The sequence below is a fragment of the Gorilla gorilla genome, chromosome 6, assembly GCF_029281585.2.
Source record: "Gorilla gorilla gorilla isolate KB3781 chromosome 6, NHGRI_mGorGor1-v2.1_pri, whole genome shotgun sequence".
NCBI lineage: Eukaryota > Metazoa > Chordata > Mammalia > Primates > Hominidae > Gorilla > Gorilla gorilla.
In genome coordinates this window covers 30666801-30675755 of record NC_073230.2, presented here as the reverse complement: position 1 = coordinate 30675755, position 8955 = coordinate 30666801, and the positions used below count along the sequence as shown (strand labels likewise).

At 44.6% G+C, this 8955-nt stretch overlaps 1 long non-coding RNA gene across 1 annotated transcript; it reads right to left on the bottom strand.

Moving 5' to 3' along the window:
* Nucleotides 1-829: 829 nt before the first annotated feature.
* LOC129523758 (uncharacterized) lies at nt 830-1452 on the bottom strand. The gene is made up of 2 exons (XR_008667361.2): nt 1338-1452; nt 830-1052 (listed from the first exon to the last, which is right to left on the bottom strand). It is a non-coding gene; the product is annotated as an uncharacterized lncRNA (long non-coding RNA).
* Between the last annotated feature and the right edge of the window lie 7503 nt (nt 1453-8955).

Sequence of the window (8955 nt, the reverse complement as noted above, 5' to 3'; positions counted from 1 at the left end):
TTTGGGAGGCCGAGGCGGGTGGTCACCTGAGGTTGGCAGTTCGAGACCAGCCTGACCAACGTGGGGAAACCCTGTCTCTACCAAAAATACAAAAAATTAGCCGCGCGTGGTGGCACATGCCTGTAATCCCAGCTACTTGGGAGGCTGAGGCAGGAGAATCGCTTGAACCCAGGAGGCGGAGGTTGCAGTGAGCCAAGATCGCGCCATTGCACTCCAGCCTGGGCAACAAGAGCGAAACTCCATCTCAAAAAAAAAAAAAAAAAGGAAAAAAGAAAAAATGCTGGCTGTTGTATCATGTTCTGTATTTATTTTATAAATAGTACTTGTTCGTTCAGTTTACCAACCGCCAGTAAAATAAAGTTTTATTTATAAAATAACAGTAAATGTTGTGGCCTGAGGGAAACTGTACTCCAAAGTGGGCTGGAAGGAATCCCCGTGGCGTTAAGAACGCTGATGGAGAAGGGTGGGGAACCTGACAGAAGAAGCTGGAGAGAATATTTTCAGGCTGTTTTCACACCATGCTGGGCACACAGGGAGAAGGGGGAAGAGGACCTCTATGTAAGGGTTGGAAAATGGGGTTGGTGGTGTTTCGTCATGGCACAACTCAAGATAGGAAGGCAAAAGAGAAAAAAATTAGAAAAATAATTTTTCTGCAAGATCAATAAAAACCTTATTTATCAGCAACAAAACAAGGATAGGAGGTATAGCCAGGCTTTACCTGGAGACCTGGGTGGTGTTAGAGCTGAGCTCTAGGGCTAGCCCAGAGAAGTTTGTAAAGTGATGCTAATTATTTAATTGGGCACGAGCAGCAGAAAGGACACATGACAGATTTCTGAGACATACTGCATTTAGTCAGCTAGAAGTTCTAATTCATGGCTTCAGGGTGAAGATTTGGTGAGATAAGGGCATTGTGGGAAGGCAGGACCATTCAGCACAAAGCCAGGAGCCAAGGCGAGGGCTGAAGAAGCCAGGCAGGTATCTGGGGCCTCACCCCCGCGGCGATGGAGGTGGGGGCTGAGGCAGCAGCTTTCTCTGGCTTGAATCATAGCAGCCTACAGAAAATGGCAAAAGAAGGGAAATTGGAAATTTCAAGGGTTTGCCAGTTCTTTGTGAACTGTTATGGTGGAAGCAGGGGCTACAGGGTAGAGCTAAGAGAGAGCTGCGCCTACCCCAGGAACAGGAGAGGCCCCTGCCCCCATCAGGAATGTCAGGGGACCATCAGGTGATGGTCAAGCGGTTGTTAAGCTGTCTCTCTAAAATAATAATTGGTCGCAGCGCCAGGGAAAGGTTGTATCCCAATAGATAGAAACATCTGAAATTGGTGATTAGCAACTTACGAATAAGATACCAGGAGTTGGGTGAGTGGACTCAAGCATGCCCACTAAGAGGCAAAATGGCGTAGTTTAACTGGTTTAGCTTCCTCTGGGAGCACTGCGCTGGTAAGGGAAGAACGCCTCAAGTGAGCATGCGTACAACCTCAGTAAACATACTGCGCATGCTTCCCCCCCCTCCCAGGTGCTGGCCGACCACCACGCATGCGGACAGCCCAACCTCAGGGAAGGATCAGGGGAGAAGAGATGCAACCCCCAGAAGCATACCAACATATGAAACCCCAGGTCAAAGGTCAAACAGCACACTTGACTCTCTCAAGTTGTCCGCTTGGCCCTCTTCCAAGTGTACTTCACTTTCTTTCATTCCCGCCATAAAACTTTTTAATAAACTTTCACTACTGTTGTAAAACTTGCCTTGGTCTCTCACTCTACCTTATGCCCCCTTGGTCGAATTCTTTCTTCTGAGGAGGCAAGAACTGAGGTTGTTGCAGACCCGTATGGATTCACTGCTGGTAACAACTTGACAATTAAAAAATAAATTTAGGGGCAGGGCACGGTGGCTCACACCGGTAATCCCTCACGCCGGTAATGTCAGCAGTTTAGGAGGCCAAGGCAGGCAGATCACTTAAGGTCAGGAGTTCAGGACCAGCCTGGCCAACATGGCAAAACCCGGTCTCTACTAAGAGTACAAAAATTAGCCGGGCGTGGTGGCATACGCCTATAGTCCCAGCTACTCGGGAGGTTGAGGCAGGAGAATGGCTTGAACCTGGGAGAAGGAGGTTGCAGTGAGCTGAGACTGTGCCACTGTACTCCAGCCTGGGTGATAGACAGAGACTGTATTTCAAAAAACTAATAAATAAATAAATATAGGCCTGGTGTGGTGGCTCATGCCTGTAATCTCAGCACTTTGGGAGGATGAAATGGGAGGAATGCTTGATGCCAGGAGTTCAAGACCAGCTTGGGCAACAAAACAAGATCCTATCTCTAAAAACAAAATTTTAAAAATTTAGAGGACGCTTCAAAGAGCCCCTTTGTCCACAGTTGAACTACATTTGGTGAACTGAAGACAGGGAAGAAAGAGTCTAGACATTACAGCCTCCATGGTCCCCTCCCCCTCCTCTTCCTCATAGTGATCACAGGAACCTAACAATGTGACATGTTCGTGGTGTGATGGAAAGTTCTTTAAAGCACAATTCAGCAGTCATGTGCTTGAGGGTGGCAAATAAAGAACTTGTATGTGTGTATGTGCGTGCAAGAAAGAAAGTTCATGCTGACATTAATTGTGTTAGTAAATTGCTAGAAAAACCCAAGTGTCCATCATTAAGGGAGAAGTTACATTCATTATAAGACAGTTAGGCACTGGGATACTATTCAGCTGTTAAAACGAGCAAGGCAGATCTCTGTATCACAGTTGGATCAGGATATCAGAAGAGTCTCTGTGTATTCCATTTAGGAGACTTTTACTGTAGGGAGTTATTGGAAAGGCTGAAAGAGTGGAGGTCAGGGAAGCTGCTGCTGGTGACCTCAGCCTGAAGGACCAATGTGAGAGGTTCACACAGGTTATAGAAGTGAACTGGGGCCTGCTCATCCAGTGCAGTAAAACCAGATACTCACACTGAGGTTTTTGCAGTGATAGAAAAGAAGGCATTTACTGCAGGGTGCCAAGCAAGGGAAATCGTCAGCTTATGCTTAAGTCTCTAACTCCTTGATGGCTTGCAGGTAAGGTTTTTAAGGGCAGGGGTAAATGTCAGGAAAACAGAAGCTACAGGCAAATCATAAATCAATACATGGAGGCTCCACATTGATTTTGGCCAAAAAGGGTGAGATATATTGAAGCTAGGGGCTTACATGTCATAGGTAGATTTAAACATCTTCTGGTTTGCAATTGGCTAAGGAAGAGAAACTTTGTTTAAAAATGTGAAGCCAGTAGAGTTAACTGGTTAGGGGGAGTGACTTTCTCCAAGCCCTTCAGGAAAAAACTTAGAACAAAGGACAATAAAGTTGAGTCTTCATTTCCCCCTTATCTGGGGTCTACCTGCCATGCCCCTGATCAGTCTGGGGGGTCCTCAGTTGGGGGGTCCAAGCCTCTGAAAGACAACTCAGGGACATACGTGAAGATACTATCTTTAATTTCTATAGGGAAAGCAAACATCTCTGGGACTCCAACTTCTTTAGCTGTTGTTTTAGGCTACTATCACCTTCTTGTTTAACAAGTTATTTATTTACTTCTCAGGGCTAGCTAGGCACCTGGAATTTCCCCTGAAGGAACTTAAGATTTATTTCCATGCTTACGGTCCACAGGCCTCTAAAAAAGGGAGGGTCCGTGCTCCATCTCACACAAGGTTGTGGCGGGCCGCTGGAACCTCATGTCTCCCACATGCCTAGAGGGAGCAGCCTCCAGAGGAGAATGGCATCTCTCCTTCCTTCTTGCAGATATTGAGCAGGAACCTTTTGCAGGCCAACTTGAATCCGGAACCATGGGATGATAGGAACTCTGGGAAATGTAGTTCCGGCGTCTCACCTGGGAGCCCGCAGAGTGGGTACTGGTGATGGACAGTTAACTGCAGACTGTCCGTGCAGCCTGAGCGTGCTGCGAGGAAAAGGGATGAATGCCCACCAGACTTCACAGCGATGACCTCTTGGGAGGGGGATTTCAAATGGGAAGGGAGAAGAGGCTATGAAGAGAGAGAGCTATCCTCTCTCTTTTTTCTTTTCTTTCTTTCTTTCTTTCTTTCTTTCTTTCTTTTCTTTCTCTCTCTCTCCCTCCCTCCCTCTCTCCCTCCCTCCCTCTCTCTCTCTCTCCCTCTCTCTCTCTCTCTCTCTCTCTCTCTCTCTCTCTCTCTTTCTTTCTATTTATTTTCAGACGGAGTCTCGCTCTGTCGCCCAGGCTGGAGGGCAGTGGCGCGATCTCGGCTCACTGCAAGCTCTGCCTCTCGGGTTCACGCCATTCTCCTGCCTCAGCCTCCCAAGTAGCTGGGACCAATGAATGCTGGGGACAATAGAGGAAGTCCCAGAGAGGATGCTTTCTGGCCCAGCTTGGGTCATGTGTCCTTCCATGACTGGGTGAAGAGGGAGACCAGGGAATGCAGGAGAAGAGGGTGTTGATTGTGAGTACCACCCAGCATGTGTGGAGGGCTGGCCTTGGAGTGCAGGTGACAGTGACCAGTGTCCTCTGTTATGCCTTCTGTTTTCTCTGTGAAGCAGGAGGTGGGCCATTCCTCAGAGAGAGGACAGATGAGAAGACAGTGGTGAAGGTATGGACTTGCTGCTGTGGGAACAGGTGCTGAGCCCACTGGAGGTGCCACGTGGACTGCAGCCCAGGGTCACTGAGGTGGCAGACAGCAACCTCACAGGGCACTTTCCTCTGCAACCCTCCACCCCACAGGTGGGCTGGGCAGAGGAGACATCCTCCCAGGAGCACAGGTTGGCCAGCCAAGTGCTTGGAGGAAGAGGAGACAGAGGAGTTGAAGTTAACACATTTTCAAAAGAATGATTATAGCCATGGGCCATGCAATCTTGGCTAAAGAAATATGCAAGGCCAGGAGGTGGCGAAATCATGTGGGGATGGTTCTCTCTTCCCCTATTTGAGTTTTCCTCTCCCTGTTGCAGCTTGTACCCATTTTGGTCTCAGGTTTGGCTTTTTAGAAGCTGCTTGGCTAGTTAGAAAGCTGGAGTTGTATTAGAGTCACGTCTGTCCACTTCTGTGGGGACCAGTGAGCTGTGTAAGGTGTTACTTTCTAGAAGTAAAAATTTTTTTTCCTTTTGTTTTGTCGAGATTCATCTCTGGGGTGAATGACAGACTTATACATTCGGTACCATCAGATATTGTAAAAACTGGTCTGCAGAGCAGATCAATGCCTGATGCATCTTCAGAGCAGCTGAAAGTCCTTTCCCTCCAAATCTTTGTTGTTGTTGTTGTTGTTTGTTTGTTAGATGGAGTCTCGCTCTGTTGCCCAGGCTGGAGTGCAGTGGTGCAATCTCGGCTCACTGCAGCCTCTGCCTCCTGGGTTCAAGCAATTCTCCTGCCTCAGCCTCCCAAGTAGCTGAGATTGCAGGAGCCCACCACCATGCCTGCCTAATTTTTGTATTTTTAGTGGAGATGGGGTTTTGCCATGTTGGCCAGGCTGGTCTCGAACTCCTGACCTCATTTGATCCACCTGCCTCGGCCTCCCAAAGTGCTGGGATTACAGGTATGGGCCATGTGCCTGGACATTTTCTCTGGTTTTGATGGGGGGAAAAAAAAGTCCAGAAGACCCAAAGCAATGTCCATGCAATGCTGGTCCAGGGGGCTCCCTGCAAGGGACTTATGAAAACATTGCTGATCAAACCCCCCATCCCCATGGCTCTTATTGCTGTATGTATTCAATTAAGCAAACTCATTACTTGCTCCCCTTTGAAATGTGAGTGAGAGGTTTTTTCTGTTTTCAGAATGTACACTGTGGAGAGGATGGGGGCAGGGAGCAATTTAACAAATATATTACAATTAAAATTGTTCATACTTTCCAACTCAACATTTTCACTTACGAAACATTCCTGCATTCTGCAAAGATATATTTTCTAGAAAGTTCTATTGAAGCATTATTGGCTCAGAACTAGGGGCATGGTTAAATCAATTAAACAATGGAAATAAAATGGAATACTACATGGCCTTTAAAAACAGGCATGTTAGCTAGGCATGGTGGCTCATGCCTGTAATTCCCAGCACTTTGGGAAGCCGAGGTGGGTGGATCACGAGGTCAAGAGATCGAGACCATCCTGGCCAACATGGTGAAACCCCGTCTCTAGTAAGAATACAAAAATTAGCTGGTCATGATGGCTTGTGCCTGTAGTCCCAGCTACTCGGGAGGCTGAGGCAGAAGAGCTTGAACTTGGAGGCGGAGGTTGCAGTGAGCTGAGATCGTGCCACTGCACTCCAGCCTGGTGACAGTGTGAGTCTCAAACAAACAAACAGGCACATTAATCTATTTGTGCTGACACAGAAAGTTCTTTGAGAAGATGCAAATAGTATAACATTGATAATAATTATGAGACTGTATAAACATTGGAGAAATGTGTGCAAAACATTAAAGACTGTTATTGGGAAGGTAGAATATCATTTTAATTTTCTGTATTATTATTATTTTTAAAAAGACGGGAGTCTCACTCTGCCACCCAGGCTGGAGTGCAGTGGTATGATCTTGGCTTACTGCAACTGCTGCCTTCTTGGTTCGGGCGATCCTCCCACCTTAACCTCTCAAATAGCTGGGACTACAGGCACACACCACCATTCTCGGCTGATTTTTTGTATTTCTTGTAGAGATGGAGTTTCACCATGTCGCCGAGGCTGGTCTTGAACTCCTAAACTCAGGCGATCCTCCCACCTCGGCATCCCAGAGGGCTGGGCTTACAGGCATGAGCCACCACACCTGACCCATTTTATGTATTTCTATGTGACTGGAATCCTCTATAGTGAACAAGCATTATTTTTCTCAATGATAGAATTGAGCATAATTTCTCTGCTAAGCATTTAGAGTTCATTTTTTCATTTACTATTCACAAAATCACTAGATGGTGGGTATTACATATTCTACAGGTGATACTTAGAAAAGTTAACCTAATTTCAGCAAGGTAGTAAATATTCTTTAAAGAATATTTTCAAACGCTATCTAAGGTTAATGTAATCTCCACAGGCTCATTTTGTCTCTATGAGAAGGTGACTTCTATTTTGGCTATTTCTCCTTCCCATTACGATTTCACTTCCCTCTCAAAACTACTCAAATCCATTTCCTCTGGGAAGTTATCACAGGCTGTAGCCCCTAGTGACTGCATTCACTCTACTCTCTAGCATTTTAATGCACTCCTTTCTCGGTCTTTGCACCTGTCACCATTTGGATTTGTATGCAATGTTTCTATTCTTTTCCTCTCCCTCTTTTGCTTGAGCGTTGATCATTTGCCTGGAACTTCCCGTGATCCTTCAGAGCCTGATTCCAAACCTACAGGGTAGGTGTTAGGACTGAATCCTTAAGTGTAGTATTTGATGGGTCCTTTATATAGGAATAACAATCTAACCAATCAAGCAACCTTTTCCTTATACTGGACTATATGCTGAATCCACCGAATTATGTAAATGTCTCTGAGTTGAGAAACTTCTGAAATAATAGATAATTCAAGTAATGTCTTCTTTTTTTTTTGTGGAGGAGAGGTATGAGTCATAAAGAGTCACAAATTTTTTTTTTACAAAATATGCTAATTGTACTAAATACTTTGTCATACACTGGCAACCTCTTTAACATCTAGACACTAGATGTTGCAAAATTAGGACTCATTTGTCCGTTTTATACACTATATACAGAGCAAAACAACATGCACAAAACATGCAAAAAATGGTGTCTGAAAATGTCCAAGTATGAACACACTGGCATATTATCTTTTGCAATGTCTTCCCTCCCATCTCCTCTAAACCACTGAACAAGTATAGACAGTACTATACTGCTCACAAAGGTGGCTTCACAATTCAGTTTCCAAAAGACAGCATTCCCTATGAATTTTAGCAAAAAGATATTTACGAAGTGGTATTTTACTACCTCTACATTTAACATACATTGCGCACTTCTAAACATCTAGATAGACTAGATGTTTCAAGTAAGGAGTTAATTTGTCCACTACGAACACAGCAGTCTTGAATAAACTGCAAACATGTAACAACAGTTATAATTTGAAAGAGTCTTCCAAATAGGAACATTCTGGCCTAGAACCCTTCCCATCTCCATCAACCCAGCGGGCAAGAATGCTCAAATTTTCAGAAGACAATCTTTCCTAGGACTTCTAAAACAAAATGTACAAAATATATTAGTTTACTAACTCTACTTTTATCATGTACTGGCAACCTCTTTAATATCTAGAAAGACTAGATGTTGTAAATCAGGACTTGTCTGTCCTTTATGTACACTATATACACAGACAAGTAAAACAAAATGCGCAGAGATAATGATTAATCTTGCCTCGCTGTAAGCACAGTGGCATAGAGATCTCTGCACTTCCCCCTCCTCCCCTGAACCAGTGCACAAACACAATGAGTATTACTCAACAGGTGATTGGGCCATTCCCCCACCAAACATTTCATATGAATTGTAACAAAAAGATATTTACAAAAGGTTATTTTTTTCTACATATATCAGGCACTTCAAAATATCTAAAAAGAATAGACATTTCAAAAAAGCTTAGCATTGTCAACCATATACACAGTAGTGAGGAATAAAATGCACACAAAACAATGGAGAGAATATGAAAATGTCTTCTAAATATGACCAGTCTGGCACAGAAGCTTCTTCTCTTCTCAGGTCTTCCAGCTCCATGTCCTCTAAACCACTTAACAAACGTGGACGTCTCGCTTCCAGAGGCCGTGTTAACAACTCCATTTCCAAAAGTCGTCTCCAGAAGACATTTATTTTCTATGATTTCTTTTAAGCAAATGAGAATTTACAAGATGTGTGATTTTCTAACTTTATCATACATCAGCAACCTCTTTCCATCTAGCCCATAGAAGGGCTAGATGTGGCAAATGTTTTCTATTAAAAGGTTTGGGTAGTGTTGAGAGCAGCTTTTTCATATTAAATACACAGGCCTTCCATAAACGGCCAGTAAA